The sequence below is a fragment of the Elephantulus edwardii genome, unplaced genomic scaffold (genome assembly GCF_000299155.1).
Source record: "Elephantulus edwardii isolate Elephantulus edwardi_28Jun2011 unplaced genomic scaffold, EleEdw1.0 scaffold00213, whole genome shotgun sequence".
NCBI lineage: Eukaryota > Metazoa > Chordata > Mammalia > Macroscelidea > Macroscelididae > Elephantulus > Elephantulus edwardii.
The window spans coordinates 4066175-4082940 of NW_006399963.1; the positions used below are offsets into that span (position 1 = coordinate 4066175).

Sequence of the window (16766 nt, forward strand, 5' to 3'; positions counted from 1 at the left end):
CAGTCAGTTGGCCAAGTGGTCGTTCTCCAGATTTCTTGGCACAACTTGGTGAGCACGTCCAGGGCAGCATCTGTTAACTGAAATATATCAATTGGGTTGCTGCCGATGCTATCCAGCAGGGCAGAAGACTGCAGGGGCCAACTGTCCACTGCAGTCATGCCCAGAGGGAGTGAGCTGATCTCACCACTGTCCTTGCTGTCCGTTCTGGGGCTGAAACTCACTGTGCTTTTTGCTGCTGGGCCAGCCGTCCCCTGGGCCTTGCTGCTGCTGGAGATGAGTGAAGGGGTGGATGGCTGGGGACTGCTTGGCTGTGAGGCTTCCTGAGACTGGGCAGATGTAGGCAGAGATGGTGGGAGAGAGACCACAGTGTGCCCTGGAGCAGAGCTTCAGTAGTGGAATAGGCACAGACACAGGTGGTGAGCACCAGCCCTCCCTGTTCACCAGCAGCACATCAATGGGACCACTCAGAATTTTCAGATGAATCTGATACTTCTTCTGCCCATTAAGGCCCTCTGGGATGGGCACCGCCAGAGTGGTGCCTGATGGGGCCTGGATGGTCAGAAGGGTATTTCCAGCAAATCATCGGCAGATGTCCTCACAAGTCATGTATGCTAAGCAGCTTTTCTGCATATCCTCTGTGACATTTGGATACTCTGCTGCACCCACACCTTGTGCTGCTGGTCCAGTTCTTATTCCTGTTGCTGTAGCAACTTGATCTCTGCCTTGAGTTCAATCAGCTTATCTGCAATCTCCCGCTTATTGCAGCCAGGTCCCACGCTCTTCCATTGGATGCTGTTCTTGGATTTCTTCTCAATCTGCCTGACGCCTTCCAGTACATTAGTAATGTCATAAATCTCCCCCTGCTGAAGCACAGCTAGGGTGTCAGCTACCAGCTTGAAGTCAAGCACACCATCCTTCACCTCTTGCAGAAGTGACAATGAACTTGTTAGTGAGAAGTCCTAGGCTCTTTTCGTGCCCGCTTGGCATGCCCAGGGGCAGCAGTGCCTGGGGCCCAGCCTCTGTCATCTTGTTCACCCACCACCTCCCCTGAGCCAGGCCAGGCCAGGTCAGCCCACTCCTACTTTTTTTATCATTTGCTTCATATATTTTTTCCAGCCTTTGATTTTGAATCTTATCTTTCACTTCATTTATTAAGTGTGTTTCTTGTAGGTAACATATTGATGGGCCTTGTTTTTTTTATCCATTCTGCTACTCTTTTTCTCTTAATTGGTGCATTAAGTCCATTCACGTTAAGTGTGATTATTGACAGGCTAGGTTTTATCATTGTCATTTAGTTGTGTATCTTTTGTTGTTGTTTCTTGTTACTATGGTCCTTCCATTTTGCTGTGCTGTGTCTGTATGTTGGACTTCCTTTAAAAATTCTTGTAGGTTTGGTTTTGTTTTCACAAATTCCCTAAGTTCTTTATTTTCTGCAAAGGATGCAATTTCTCCTTCATATTTGATGGAGAACTTTGCTGGGTAAAGGATCCTGGGTTGGCAGTTGTTTTCTTTCAACTTTCTGTACATACCTTCCCATTGTCTTCTTGCTCACATTGTTTCTGCTGAAAAATCAGAACTTAATCTGATGACTTTTCCTATTTTAGGTGACATTTTGTTTTTCTCATGCTGCTTTTAGTATTTTATCCTTATCTTTTATTTTGGAGAATTTCACTATGCTATGTGTTGTTGTTTTCCTTTTTGAGTCTAGTCTATTTGGTGTTCACTGAGTTTCCTGAATTTAGATTTCCTCATTCTTCATAATACCTGAGAAGTTTTCTTCCAGTACCTCTTCCACAATTTTCTCAGTGATTTCCCTATCTCTTTCATATTCTAGAATTCTATTCGTACTTATGTTATTCCTTTTGATGTCACCCCAAATAAATTCTAATATTTTCTTCATTTTCTTTATGTCTTATCTCTTATTTTTTGTCTAGTGTGTTTCCACTGAGGTTTTTTTTTCTTCCAGCTCATTAACTCTCTGCTCTGTCTTTTCTGTTCTCCTTTTTTGTCCTTCCAATGTATTAGACACTTCTGCCATTTCAGTCTGTATGTTCTGAATTGCATTTTCATGACTTTCTGTTATTTCTAGTACTGTGTTGACAGTAACCTCTCTATCGTGTGATAATTTTTTAAATTTTCATATCTTTTTATCTATAGTTACAATTTCTTCTTCCATTTTTTGCATTTTCTTATATATTTGTGCAAATTCCTCCTCATCAATATAGTTCTTCTGGCTCTGTTTCTGGAGCATTTGCTTTCTTGTTGTTTTCTATTGCTTCTTCCATCATTTGCACCTTCTCCTGTAGCTGCTCATCAATATTTTTTTCTGTTTTTTCCCTCTAGGTTATTTGTTTTTTCCATTGTTTCTTCCATCATTTATACTTTTATTCATAGCTTTTTGAAGGTCTCTATTCAACATATATCGTTTGCCTTCTCGACTCTGGGGTATTCCTGATGTGTCTGACATTCTCTGATTTTTGTTTTGTTTTGAGAAGTCTTAAATTTTTTTCATGGTGTTTGAAGCTGCCTGTTGCTTTCTTGACATTTTTTCTTGCTAAGTGTTAGGTAGTTTCTACTGTTTCCATGAGAATTGTAGGTGGTTCTTGTCTTTATAAAGTTACTAGTTAGTACCAAGTTAAAATGTGGTTAGGTGCTCACTCTGTTGTAAGTCCTTTTGGGGAAGATTTGTCTTTCTTGAAGTCCTTGAGGTTCTCTCTGTTCTGCACTGCAGCCCTGTAGGACTCTCACCTTGAAGTAATCCCCTGACATCAAATCTACAGGCCTCCTTCATAAAAAGAAAGTGGCTGAGTTGTGTGAGACCAGGTGCTCTACTTAAGCCATTTTTTATGTGCCTTTTCTCCTGTAGCTTAATGTCTTCTTTTGTCTCTAGAGTAGCAGGTGATTAGAGATCAGGGCTGCTAACTCAAGCACCTTGAGTGCAGGGGGTCTCAAGTCAGCCCTCCTTCTCTCTTTCAGAGAGCTAAAAAAATCCCTTCCCTCTGCCTGAAGTTCTGTGTACTAAAATATCTTGTTCTGTTTGGCCCCTGGGATGGCTACACAGCTGCAGAAGAAAGGACCCCCTGATGGAGGTACCTACAACCTTGGGTTGCCTCAGTCCTTTTTCCCCACAGATAATGAGGAGTGCTCACTCCTAGCACCCTCTCACCTTTTCTCCTGTAGTTTGGTGTGCTGCTTTGTCTCTGGTGTGAGGGGGGATCAGCCCAGTGTTGTGGAGAGCCAAGAAAGTTCTTCCCTGTGTGCAAACTTCTGCACACTAAAGTCTCTTGTCCTGCTTGTCTCCTGGGATAGCTTCACAGCCACGGAGGCAAGGACCCCAGATGAAGGTATCTACAACCACAGGGATGCCACAATCCTGTCATCCCTGATGATGTATTCTTTTACTTTCTTTTACACTTGGCTAGAGTTTTGGAGTTCCACAAGTCTAACTTTTTTGTGGTTTTTTGGTTGTTTTTTTTTTTACAAATAATTAAAATTTTAATTTTCAAAATGTTTTCATAATTATCTGTATTCTCTAGTTACAAAAACACAGTTTGAGAATCCATATCCCGCAAATAAACTGTCTGCTCACGTTGTGAGATTATATGTCTGTCTGTGGTGATGGGAGTCTCATAAGTTCTCTCTCTTCACTTCGAGAGTGTGAATAAAAAGAAAGGTTAGAAGAGTCAACTCTCATTGCCTACTGGCATTTTCATAGCATTTTATAGAGCCTGATTTCATTTACAAAAACCAAAATAGAACAAATTCACTTTGAAGGCTATGCTTGACGTAGCACTTATTAAGAACTTCCAACTCGATCTCTAGGAATAATTCGCAGTTCTGAACCATGCTTTAGAAAAACATTTCCAGCAGTCTGTGCAGGATTTATTCCTATTCCATCATTGGTAATAATTGCACTTGTTGCTGCAGAAACTTTAAATTCTTCTGCTGCAAACTTTAAGACTGCTGTGAAAGGTGTACTTTCAGGAACACTCAGTACTTTGTACTGCAGCCTCGGGTCCGACGTTAGCGTGATCTTAAGGAAACCTTCGACATGGTGCTCCAACTTGGGGTTGACACCTCACACGGGTTTGCCGGGTCCCTCCACTTCCTCTACGGGTCTGGGGAGGGCCCGTGTTTTACTTTTGTTCCACATTTTTCTCTACTTTTTTCAGGATCATCTGCTGTGATCCTTTGGATAGTGGTCAGCAGTTTTTTTTATTTAATTCATATACATTCTTTATGGGTGACTGTCCAAGGGATCATGGTAGATGATCTTGGACAGAGTAGAGAAAAATGTGGAACAAAAGTAAAAAAAAAGTTAGACTTACTGATCCAGTGGAGGCCATTTTCTTCACAATTACTTTCTATTTATCAAAGATCTGGATAATGACTAAAGATGGCAGAAGAAGAATCAATGCCTTTGTGTTGTGGTGCTGGAGAAGAGTATTGAACATATCATAGACTGCCAAAAGAACAAACAGGTCTGTCCTGGAGAAGGTGAAATCAACTTGATCCTTGGAAGTAAGATTTTGAAACTCTGTCTCACATACTTAGGACATGTTACCAAGAGATCCCAGTCATTAGGGAAGAACATCATGCTTGGGTGAAGGAACAACTCAGGCAACCTGGAAGACCCCAGATGAGATGGACTGACACAATAACTGAGGTAATGGAGGTAGGTGTGTTGAAACACAGTGAGACTGGCTGAGGATAGGACAGGGTTCAGAGCTATTGAGCATAGGTCACTATATGTCACTGGAGACTAGACAGCACATAACAACAACAGCAACATTCTTTGTATTTCTTTATACCCAAGAATCATCCAAAATATTATTTTGGTCTCAGGGTTATAGAGCCTGAGGTTTCTCACTGGAAGAAGACCCAGACTTGACCCTTGAGCATCTCCTTCTTCCATCTTGGATCCTGGAGAGTCTTGCAGCATGTCAACTAATTAATTTTCCTTGAGCGGGAGTTTGAGTTCTGGTGGGTTGTTGAGAAGTTGTTGTTGTTGTGGATCCTCCTGGCACACTGCCTATCAAAGGGTTGGGCCTTAATTATAAATCTTTGCTTGTGGCAATTTCACCCCAAAATCTTGTAGTGGCCTGGGAAGTCTCACACTCACCATTTGGCCGGGCCAATTGTTTTCTGTTATCCTGGCAATTCTCTCTTGGCTCCAGCAAGGAGTGAGTTTGAGCTAAAATTCCAAGGACACCCGTGTTGTTGTTGTTATGCACCATCGAGTTGCCTGCAACTCATAGCTACCCTGTGTATAATAGCTCTGAAGCCTGCCCCATCCTGAGTCAATCTCACTGACTTCAACACAGCCACCCCAATTGCCCTAGTCACTGTATCAATCCTCTCATCCAGTGTCTTCCTCTCTTATGCTGTGACAGCACCCTTCTGAGCATGATGTTCTTCTCCAAGAATCAGTCTCTCCTGGACACATGCCCAAAGTACATAAGATGGAGCTTCAAAGTCATAGTCTCCAAGGAGAAACTTGGTTTCACTTTTTCTTAGACCTATTGTTTTCTTGGCAGTCCATGGTATGTTCAAGACTCTCCTTCAGCACCACACCCAAAAGAATCAATTCTTTTTCTATCATCCTTAGTCATTATCCAGCTCTCTGATGCGTAACAAGTAATGACAGAGATCATGGCCTGGATCAGAAGCACCTTGGTCTCTAGACTGATAGCATTGCTTTTCAGTACTTTGGAAAGGACAACAGATTTACCTAATGCAATTCGTCTTTTGATTTCTGACTGCTGGTGCCAAACATGCTGATTGTGGAGCCGACCAAGCTGTCACTGTTAACAACCTCAATCTCTTCTCCATCCATCATGGTTCTGCCAATTGGTATCATGGTTCTGCCAGTTGGCCCTGTGGTGAGAATCTCTGTCTTTTGATGTTGAGCTTCAATCCATATTGAAGACTATAGTCCTTGACCTTCTGCGGTAAGCACTTCAGGTCTTCCTCAGTTTTCAAGCAAGCAAAGTTGTGTCATCTGCATAACGCAGATTATTGATAAGTTTTCCTCCATTCCTGATGCCACTATTTCCAACTATTTGAGAAAGTGTCAAACCACCTTTCATAGTGGCTGCACCATATTACACTCTCAGCAACAGTGAATAAGGGTTAGAATCTCTCCACAACTTCACCCGCATTTACTTTTTGCTGCTCTGTTGAACTATTGCTATTGTTACTGGAGTGAGATGATATCTCATAGTTGTTTTGATTTGCATCTTTTGGATAGCTAGGAATTTTTAACATTTCTTCATGTGTTTGTTTGCCATCTGAATGTCTTTCTTGGTGAAGTTATCTATTCATATCCTGTGTCCATTTTGCTATTGGGTTGTTTACCTTTTTCTCATTGAAGTGCTGGAGTACTCTATAATTTCAGATGAGTCTCTTATCTGATATGTCATTACCAAATATTTTTTCCCAAAGTGTGACTTTCCTTTTTACCCTGTTGGAGTTTTTTTTTTATGTGCATAGGGATTTAATTCTTAGACAGTCCCATTCATCTATTTTGTTTTCTCCTGGTTGTAGGTTTTTTATTACACTTGAAAGACTGTTCATACTGTGAATTAGCGCTTCTAGAGTTCTTCTAAGCTTTTCTCTAATGCAGTTTATAGTTTTTGGTTTTACTCCTAGGTCCTTGATCCACCTTGAGTTGGTTTTTGTATATGGTATGAAGTGTGGCTCTTGCCTGAGTTTTCTACAGATGGTTTTCCAATTTTGCCAACACCATTTGTTAGAATGGCTGTCGTTTTACCACTTAACTGACTGTATTCTTGTCAAAAGTCAGTTGACCATAGGTAGACAAGCTGATTTCTCAGTTCTCAATTCTATTCTGTTAATTTATGTGTCACTGTACCTGTACCAAGCAATTCTACTCCTGGGAATATACCCTAAATAAACCATAACTGCTATCCAAACAGATATATGCACACTTATATTTATTGCTGCATAATTTACAATAGCAAAGAGATGGAAGCAACACAAGTGACTATCAACAAATGAATGGAAAGAAAAACTATGGTCTTTTCACACAATGGAATACTATGCAGAACTGAAAAACAATGAACTTGTAAAACATTACACAGCATGGGGGATCCTGGAGCACATCGTGCTAAGTAAAATATCTCAGTCACAAAAGGATAAATACTGCATTGCACCACCATTATAAAGCAGGTCTAACTTGGACAGTGGGAGGAGAATAGAATAAAAGTGGGTAGATAATGACCATTTCATTGGAACAGGTAAAAGAAAGAACTATCTAAAATGAATATATGATTAGTCATTATACATACAGCAACAGACCAGAATAGAAGATATATCATTGCAAAGAGGACTGGGTGGGGGAGGGTAGGTAATTGTACAACAAATAATGAATATTTTTTAAAAAGTGAACTATGAGACAGAGAAGTGAGGACAAAGGGGTAAAATATGCAACAATGAATGAATGAAAATCTAAATTCTCTGTAAATGTTCATTAAAATCACAATTAAAATAAAATTTTATTAAAGAGATAGTGAACATAGTACCAGCTGTAGCAGAGAACTAGAGACCTGAAAAGAGACAGAGCTCAACTGAGACTGTTGTCACACATAACCAAGGCTCCAGCCTTTACTGCCAGGATTGGAAGACACCATAACTGACAGAACTAAAGAGCTTTGCACCACTGGCCTAAAGTTGCAAGACTAAAGGTTCTGCAAACACACTTCAGAAGCTGCCCTTACTGAGACATTGTGTTCTATTATCAACTTGAGTTGGCAACCTGTTAATTTCCCTAATAAACTCCAAAATCTTGAGTGTCATTCTGTGACATCTCTATTGTTATTTTAATGGTTTTAGGACCGCATAGAACATTAGGACTGTTGTTTCAATTAGTAAAAGGAGTCACAAAAAGTGTTTGGGACACGTCAAACCTTATGTAAATTAGCTTTGTGTTGTGGATGCTTAAGATGGGGGCAGTTATACCTTGCAGAGTTAGTAAAGTCAGATTTTAATGCCCCCACCCTGCCCTTTCTTACTGGACACTGATTTTTAACTGGGATTCAAAATGAGGCATGCATATATACATAAATAGAAATTAAGAAAGAGATAAAACATCAATATAAAATCTCCTTCAGTTTGTGATTGTCAAGTCCCATGGGTAATTTAAAGGAATAGCTATCCAAAAGATAAGTCAGCAATGTGGCTCCTTGCCGCCTGCCATGTTGGTAGAGAGAGAACATCAGAAACCCAACCTGCTGATATTGGGAGGGTGGTTGTTTTTGTTAGGTGCCATGGAGTCAATTACAACTCACAGTGACTCTATAAACAGGTCTGAACAGTGTCATATCTGGCTCAAACCTCACTGTCTCTGATATGTTCGAGCCCATAGTTACTGTCACTGTGTCAGTACATTTGTTGAGGGCCTTCTTCTTTCGCTTATCTTCTCTTTTTCTCAGCATAACGTATATTTCCAAAGCTTGGCTTGCCTGACAATGTGCTCAATGTATGTCATATGAAGTTTCATAATCCTTACCTCTAAGAAACATCCTGGATGCATTTGCTCAAAATTAGACTTGATAGTTCTTTTCTCAGTTTATAGAATAATCCATATTCTATTCCAACACCATAACTCAAAGACGTCAATACTTGTTCTCTCCTCTTTATTAACTGTCTAACTTTCATATGTGCAGGAAGTAATTGAACAAATCATTGATTGTATCAGGTGTACCATAGAATTTTTCATTCTAGAGAGATCTTTGACAGTAGAGTTTCCAGCATACAACACATCTTTTGATTTCTTTGTTTTTATTAATTTTAATGGAATTTATATAGACTTTGGATTTCCATTCATTCATTTTTGCACTTTTCTCCCTGCCCAACCTCCACCAGTTCACTCGTCTCTTTGAAAAGTAAAAGAAAAATTCTTCCATTGTTTTACAATCCCTCTCCCCAAGTCCACTCCACTATGTACCCTTCATTCTGGACTCCTGTCATGACAATAATACCTAATCATATACCCCTTTTAAACAGTTCTCACTCTCATCTGTTTCAAAGCAGTATACATAATTTAGTCCATCTTTCTCAGTCTCCCCCCCAACTCTGATGTCAGCCCCATTTTACAACAGTGGCATTATGCAGTATTTGTCCTTTTGTGACTGAGATATTTCACTCAACATAATGTCCTCCAGGATCACCCATTTTATATAATATTTCATGAGATGATTGTGGAACAGACCACAAACTACTCATATGCAAGTTCAAGCTGAAGTTGAGGAAAATTAAATCAAGTCCGTGGGAACCAAAAGTTCACCTTAAGTCTGTTCCACTCAAATTTCAAAACCATATCAGGAACAGATGTGAGGCCTTGAGCACCAATGAGCATAGACCAAATGAGCTCTGGTAGGACATCAAGAAAATCGTCCATGAGGAATGCAAAAGATCATTACAAGGCTGAAAAAGAAGAAAAGACCAAGATGGATGTCATATGAGACTCTGAGTATTGCATTACAGTACCGAGAAGCCAAAGCTAAAGGGAGAAACCAAGGAATCAAAGAACTGAACAGAAAATTTCAAAAGGCAGCCCGGGATGACAAAGCAAGATTCTATAATGAAATGTGCAGAGAGCTGGAGTTAGAAAATCAAAAGGGCTGAACCTACTCAGCATTTCTTAAGCTGAAGGAGCTGAAAAATAAATTCAAGCCACAGGTGGCAGTACTTACGGATACTTTGGGTAGAGTGTTAAATGATCCAGGGAGTATCAAGAGAAGATGGAAGGAATACACAGAGTCACCATTTCAGAAGGAATTGGCTGACACAGAAGAATTTCATGAAATAACATATGAGCAAGAACCTATGGTGATGAAGGAGGAGGTTCAAATTGCTCTGAAGGAATTAGCAAAAAACAAGGCTCCAGGAGTTGACCGCATACCAATTGACATGTTTCAACAGACACTGCCCCAGATGTGCTCACTAAGTTGTGCCAAAAAATCTGGAGGACAGCCAGCTGGCCAACTGACTGGAAAAGATCGATATTTGTTCCCATTCCAAAGAAAGGCAACCTAACAGAGTGTGGAAATTATCGAACAATATCATTAATAACACATGCAAGCAAGAGTCTGCTGAAAATTATCAAAAAACCGTTTAGAACAATATGTCAACAGAGAACTGTCAGATGTGCAGGCTGGATTTAGAAGAGATTGTGATTCTAGGGGTATTATAGCTAATGTTAGATGGATCTTGGCAGAAAGCAAAGAATACCAGAAGGATGTCTATCTGTGCTTCATTGACTATGCAAAGGCTTTTGACTGTGGATCACAACAAGCTGTGGCTGACTCTCAGAAGAATGGGAATCCTAGAACATTTAATTGTGCTAATGCAAAACCTATACTTGGACCAAGAGACAGTTGTCAGAACAGAGCAAGGAGACACTACATGGTTCAAAATCAAGAAGGGGGTCCATCAGGGTTGTATTCTGTCTCTATATCTTTTCAATCTGTATGCAGAACAGATCATCTGAGATGCTGAGCTGTATGAGGAGGAATGTGGTGGGACGTTCATCAACAACCTGTGTTATGCAGAAGACACAACCTGGCTTGCTGAAACTGAGAAGGACCTGAAGTGCTTGCTGCTGAAGGTCAAGGACTGTAGTCTTCAATATGGATTGAAGCTCAACATCAAGAAAACAAAGATTCCCACAACTGGGCCAAGTGACAGCATCAGTATGGATGGTGAAGAGATTGAGATAGTTAACAGTTTTAGTTTACTTGGCTCCACAGTCAGCACTCTTGGTAACAGCAGCCAGGAAATCAAGAGACGAATTGCATTGGGAAAGTCAGCTGTGAAGGACCTCTAAAGAGTACTGACAAGCAATGACGTCAGGCTGGAGACTAAGGTGCGTCTGATCCGGTCTACAGTCTTCACAATTATGTACTATGCATCAGAAAGTTGGATAGTGACTAGGGATGATAGAAAGAGAATTGATGCCTTTGAGCTGTGGTGTTGGAGAAGAGTGTTGAATATACTGTAGACTACTAGGAGAACAAACAGGTTTGTCCTGGAGAAGGTTAAGCCTGACTGCTCCTTTGAGTCAAGGATTCTGAAGCTTCTTCTGACATACTTTGGACATGTTGCAAGGAGGGACTGGTCCTTGGAGAGGGACATCATGTTTGTGAGAGTGGAGGGACGGCGCAGGAGAGGAAGACCTTCGATGAGATGGATCGATTCTGTGACTGGAGCAGTGGGAATAAATGCTTTTGAATGGCTAGGTTGGCACAGGATAGAACGGCGTTTAGGGCTCTTGTACATAGAGTCACTATGGGTTGCAAGCAACTCGATGGAACATAACAACAACCACCACCTTGTTTTTCAAAGCAGCGTAGTATTGCATTGTGTGACTATACTACAGCTTCTCTATTCATTCCTTTGTTGATGGGTACTTAGGTTGTTTCCAACACTTTGCTATTGTAAACAAAGCCACAATAAACATGGGTGTGCATATATCTGCTTGAGTAGCAGTTATGGTTTCTTTGTGATATATTCCCAGTAGTGGAATTGCTTGGTCAAATGATATTTCTATTTGCAACTCTTTGAGGAAGCGCCATACCTTCTTCCACAGTGGTTGCACCATTTTACACTCCCACCAACAGTGAATAAGGGTTCCAGTTCTCCACAACCTTGCCAGCATTTTATATTTGCTGCTCTGTTAAATTTTGCTATTCTTACTGGGGTGAGATGATCTCTCATCGTTTTGAGTTGCATCTCTTTTAGTGCTAGGGATTTTGAACATTTCTTCATGTGTTTGTCATCTGAATGTCTTCTTTGGTGAAGTGTCTATTCATATCCTGTGCCATTTTTCAATTGTTTACCTCTATCTTGTTGTGTTGCTCGAGTATTTTATAAATTCTAGATATAAGTCCCTTATCAGACATGTAATTACCAAATATTTTTTCCCAGTCTGTGGCTTCCATTTTTACCCTGTTGGAAAAGTTTTTGGATGTGAATAGGGATTTGATTCTTAGAAGGTCTCATTCTGAATGAATGGAAACCCAAAGTATCTGTAAATTTTCATTGAAATTAATAATAAAACAAAACAAACAAAATAAAAAGGAGAAGGTCCCATTCATCTATTTAATCCTCTCCTGTTTGTAGATTTTTACGATGCTTGGAGGACTGTTTATGTTGTGGATTAGGACTTTTAGAGTTCTTCCAAGCTTTTCTTTTATGAATTTATAGTCCTTGGTTTTAGTCCTAGGTCCATGATCCACTTTGAGTTGGGTTTTGTGTATGGAGTGAGGTATGGGTCTTGCTTGAGTTTTCTGCAGATAGTTTTCCAATTTGCCAATACCATTTGTTAAGAAGAGTGATGTTTCCCCACTTAACTGATTTTGTCTCCTTTTTAAAAATCAGTTGACCGTAGGTAGATGGGCTGATTTCTGAAATCTCTATTCTATTCCATTGATCTATATGTCTGTCATTGTACCAATACCACACTGTCTTGACCACCACAGTAGTGTAGCAGGATTTGAAATCAGGGAGAGAGATGCCTCCTACCTTGCTTCTATTTTTAAGGAGTTCTTTGTTTATTGAGGCCTTCTTTCTATTCCAAATGAAACTGGAGATAACCTTTTCCATCTCGTTGAAGAATTGGGATTGCATTGAACGTGTAAATTGCCTTTGATAGTATTGTAATTTTCACAATATTGAGTGAGCAAGGGATATTCTTCCACTTCTCCAGGTATCTTTTTGTTTCTTGTAATAATGTTTTGTAATTTTCTTTGAATAAATCCTTTGTGCTTCTAGTTAGATTTATCCCCAAATATTTGATTTCTTAACGGCTGTTACTTGGGGTGCTGATTGTGCACTAAGTAAAATGAAATCCTTAACAACTTATCTCTTTTTTCCATTTTCATATTGGTCCCGTGGTAAGGAGTTTTGGGTTCTTGATTTTGAAATATAATCTATATTGAAATCTTTGATCTTCTGCAGCAAATGTTTCAAATCCTCTTCACTTTCTGTGAGCCAATTTGTATCATCTGTATAATGCAGGTTGTTAATGAGCCCTCCTGCAAACCTGATGCCACATTCTTTTTCACAGAGTCTAGCATCTCAAATTATTTGCTCCACATACAGATTGAATAGGTATGGAGAAAGACTTTATGTAACATGTATGCACACTTTTCTTGATTTTAAGCATGCAGTGTTCCATTGTTCTGTTTGGACATCTACTTCTTCAACTGTGTATACATTTCACATGAGCATAATTACGTTTCCTGGTATTCTACTAAAGACAGCAAGTTTTTGGTCTACCATTAAGTAGGAACATACTCATATCTAGCATTCCAATTAGTTTCCAGAGGCAAGTAAATCACACAGGAGGAGATTGCCTGTCCTTCTCCCACAGAGCAGCTGGTGAATTTGAAAAACATACCTTTCAGACAGAAAGTGGGTACTATCAATGCTGGCATATGGAAGATGAGAGACTATACAGAGCTGTTTGGCTGTTGGAGTTCCTTCTGGAGATGAGGCTTGTGTAAGGGTCTACCCTCAATTCCCCTCAATTCTACATCGCAAATATCCTGGAACTTTGACTTAGATTCACGACACTTCATAGATCTCCTAGTACTCAACTTCCCCCCAAAACACACCAAATCTCACTAGAGTACCTCCTTGCAGTCTCTAGCCCTCTAAATCTCCCAAGGGAAGTCAACACTCCCACAAACACCTTCATCTTCCTGTAGTATTACTTCCTATCATCTACAACCCTCAGATCTCCCAGGTCATTCTCTCTAACCCCACTCCCAGATTTTTCAAGGATACTTTTAGCCTTCACCACCCTCTATATCTCTCAGTATCCTCACACTAGCTGTGTGCCTAGCCAGCCAAGAGCAACCCCTGGCAGTCTCTGATTATGGGATTTTTTGCACAGACAATCCACTTACAGCTCTTTACAAAGACTGAAGCTCAGTCTGCCTTTTGCACAGAGCCTTACTCTCTGTTGGAAGGTAGTAGAACTAAGTTTCCTATGTGGCTCTGCTTCTAGGGCACTTTCTGGGACCATTCTATATTCCTTTGAAAAGCATTAATTTCCACAGGAAGGACTTGTTTCCAAGTGATTTCAAACAAGCAAGTAGCTCTGGGTTGCTTTCATCTTTCAGATACTGGGAGGGAGTGGCCTGAGACATCCCTGGAGAAAAAACTGCATCAGTTGGGGAATCTGGTCACCAATTGTGGCCTGAGTACGAAGCACTAATCTGAATTTAGGAGAGTCAGGCTGCACTCAGGTAAGAAAATTCTCCAGAGCTGTGCTGCAGACTGGAAAGGGCTTGAAGAACTTTAGGAAAGACATACTTTCCCGCAACATAGGACCAGAAAGGACTTCCAGTAGAGCATGTTTCCCTCCCCCCAAAAAATGAACACTTTAAGCCTGAAACTATCTAATACCTTCAAAAATATAAGTAATTATCAACAACCAATGCAGACACAACAAAACCAGGCTGACAAATACCAATAAAAAGGTCACATAATGTTAAGAAAGCAGCAGGCATCTTCAAACATTGAGGATAAACAGAACAAGCTTCCTCTTGAAAAAAACACAATATATTGCAGACCCAATGACTACCCAAAAGACTGACAGGCAGAAAAAAAATATATCAATGTGGAAGTATATGATCAACTACTGAAGGAGGTGCAAATGATAGAAGGAAGAAAGAGAAGTTATAAATAAAGTCAATACCAAAAGGTAGGGAGTCAAGAGAAGTATACTGACACTTAGGAACATGAACAACTACTGAAAAAGTGCAAAAGATGGAAGAAATTGTTGAAAGCATGAAAACAAAGGGTATAGCCAATGGAATATTGGAAATAACATAAATGCATGAAAATAAAATACAGAATATTAAGGCCAAATTGGCAGAAGTGTCGAACATGCTGGAGGAACAAAAAAGCAGAAGAGATGGAAAAAAGAGTGAACGAGTTGGAAGAACAAACCTAAATGAAAACATACTAAATGAAAAAAACCAGAGAACAGATGGAAGAAAAATGAATAAAACATTGTAATTATGCAGGATAACATCAAAACGAACAACACACATATGGTGGGAATTATAGAACGTGAGTGGAGCATAGAAAGCACTGAGAAAAATGTGGAGATGTACTAGAAGAAAACTTGCACAGACAAGAAACTCCATGAACTCCAAACAAAAGAAAAACATCAATACATGTTATTGCTGATTACCATAGGGTTGGAACTGATCCATAGTTGACCCTCCAGCAGGTTTTCAGAGCCAGTTAATCACATAGGAGGAGATTGCCCATTCTTCTCCCACGGAGTAGCTGATGGCTTCAAACTGCTTGCCTCTGGGATTGCAGTGCAGATTCTTGCCACTAGACCACCACTCATAGCATAGTCCCATACTTAAAAAGCAAAGATAAAGACAGAATACTAAAAACAGCTTGAGAAAGAGTTGCCTACACAGAACTAATAGATTAAATTCTGATTTCTCACCAGAAACCATCTGAGCTAGAATGGCATATAAAAAAATTCTAAAACAAAACAATTGTCATCCAAGGATACTGTACCCAAAAAAGCTGCCTATCAGATATGAAGAAGAAATTAGATCATTTCTCATGAAGCAAGTACTTAAACAATTTGTGAAAACAAGACTAACTCTACAAGAAATTCTCAGGAAACTCCTACAACAGAGACACAGCAAAGGAAAGTTGATGAATCATTGCAAGCAGAAACAACAAATGTAGAAACGCATCAAAATGGCAGTGAGAAAACCTAACCTGTCAAAAATCACTTAATATTATTAGCTTAAATGCACTCACTAAGAGAAAAACAATAGCAGAATGGATTAAGAAAACTCCATCAATATGTTGCCTACAAAATACACATCTAAGAAACAGGGAAAAGATAGGCTAAAAGTCAAAAGGTAGAAAAAGATATATCAAGCAAATGGAATCCACAAAAAGTAAAAGTGGCAATACTAATCTGTGATAAAACAGACTTCAGGATGAAAACCACCATAAAAGATAAGGAAGGACACTATAAATGATTAAAGACATAATAGCTGAAAAAGGCATGACTTTAGGCAACATCTTCATATGAAATGATAGATCTGCAGAATACATAAAACAAGGTTAACAGACGAAAAGAAAACTTGTACTACCATGCTGGTAGGAGATTTTAATACACCACTCTCACCAAAGGATTGGTCCACTAAAAAGAAATTAAACAAAAATGAAAAAAAAAAAATCTAAACTATACAATTAGCTAACTCAAGGTTTTGGATATGTAAAAGGTACTGCACCCAACTAAATTCAATTAACTTTCTTATCAAGTACATATAGTACATTATTCAAAATTGATCACTTATTAGGGCACAAAGAAAGCTTCAACAAATTAAAAAAATGAAAAGAATGCAAATTTCCTTTCAGACTACATACCATAAAACTAGAAACAAAAAATTAAGAGGATAAATGACACAACCTCCTTCCATTTAATAGAAGCTAAAGAAAACCCTGTTTGAGCACAACAGAACCAGCTAATATTAAATAGATAAGAAAAGAGTATTATGAAAAGCTATACTCTGATAACCCAAGTTATACAGAAGAAACAATTTTTCTTGCTGAAAGTAAGGAGGACTTGAAGCATTTGTTGTAGAAGATTGAGAAATGCAGCCTTCAATATGCATTGCATCTCAATGTCAAGAAAACAAAGATTCTTTCCACTGGACCAATAGGCAACATCATGGTGGACGAAGACGAGA

At 39.5% G+C, this 16766-nt stretch overlaps 1 pseudogene; it reads right to left on the bottom strand.

Moving 5' to 3' along the window:
• LOC102877460 overlaps positions 1 to 1026 on the bottom strand; it is a 13292-nt pseudogene extending 12266 nt beyond the window's left edge.
• Between the last annotated feature and the right edge of the window lie 15740 nt (positions 1027 to 16766).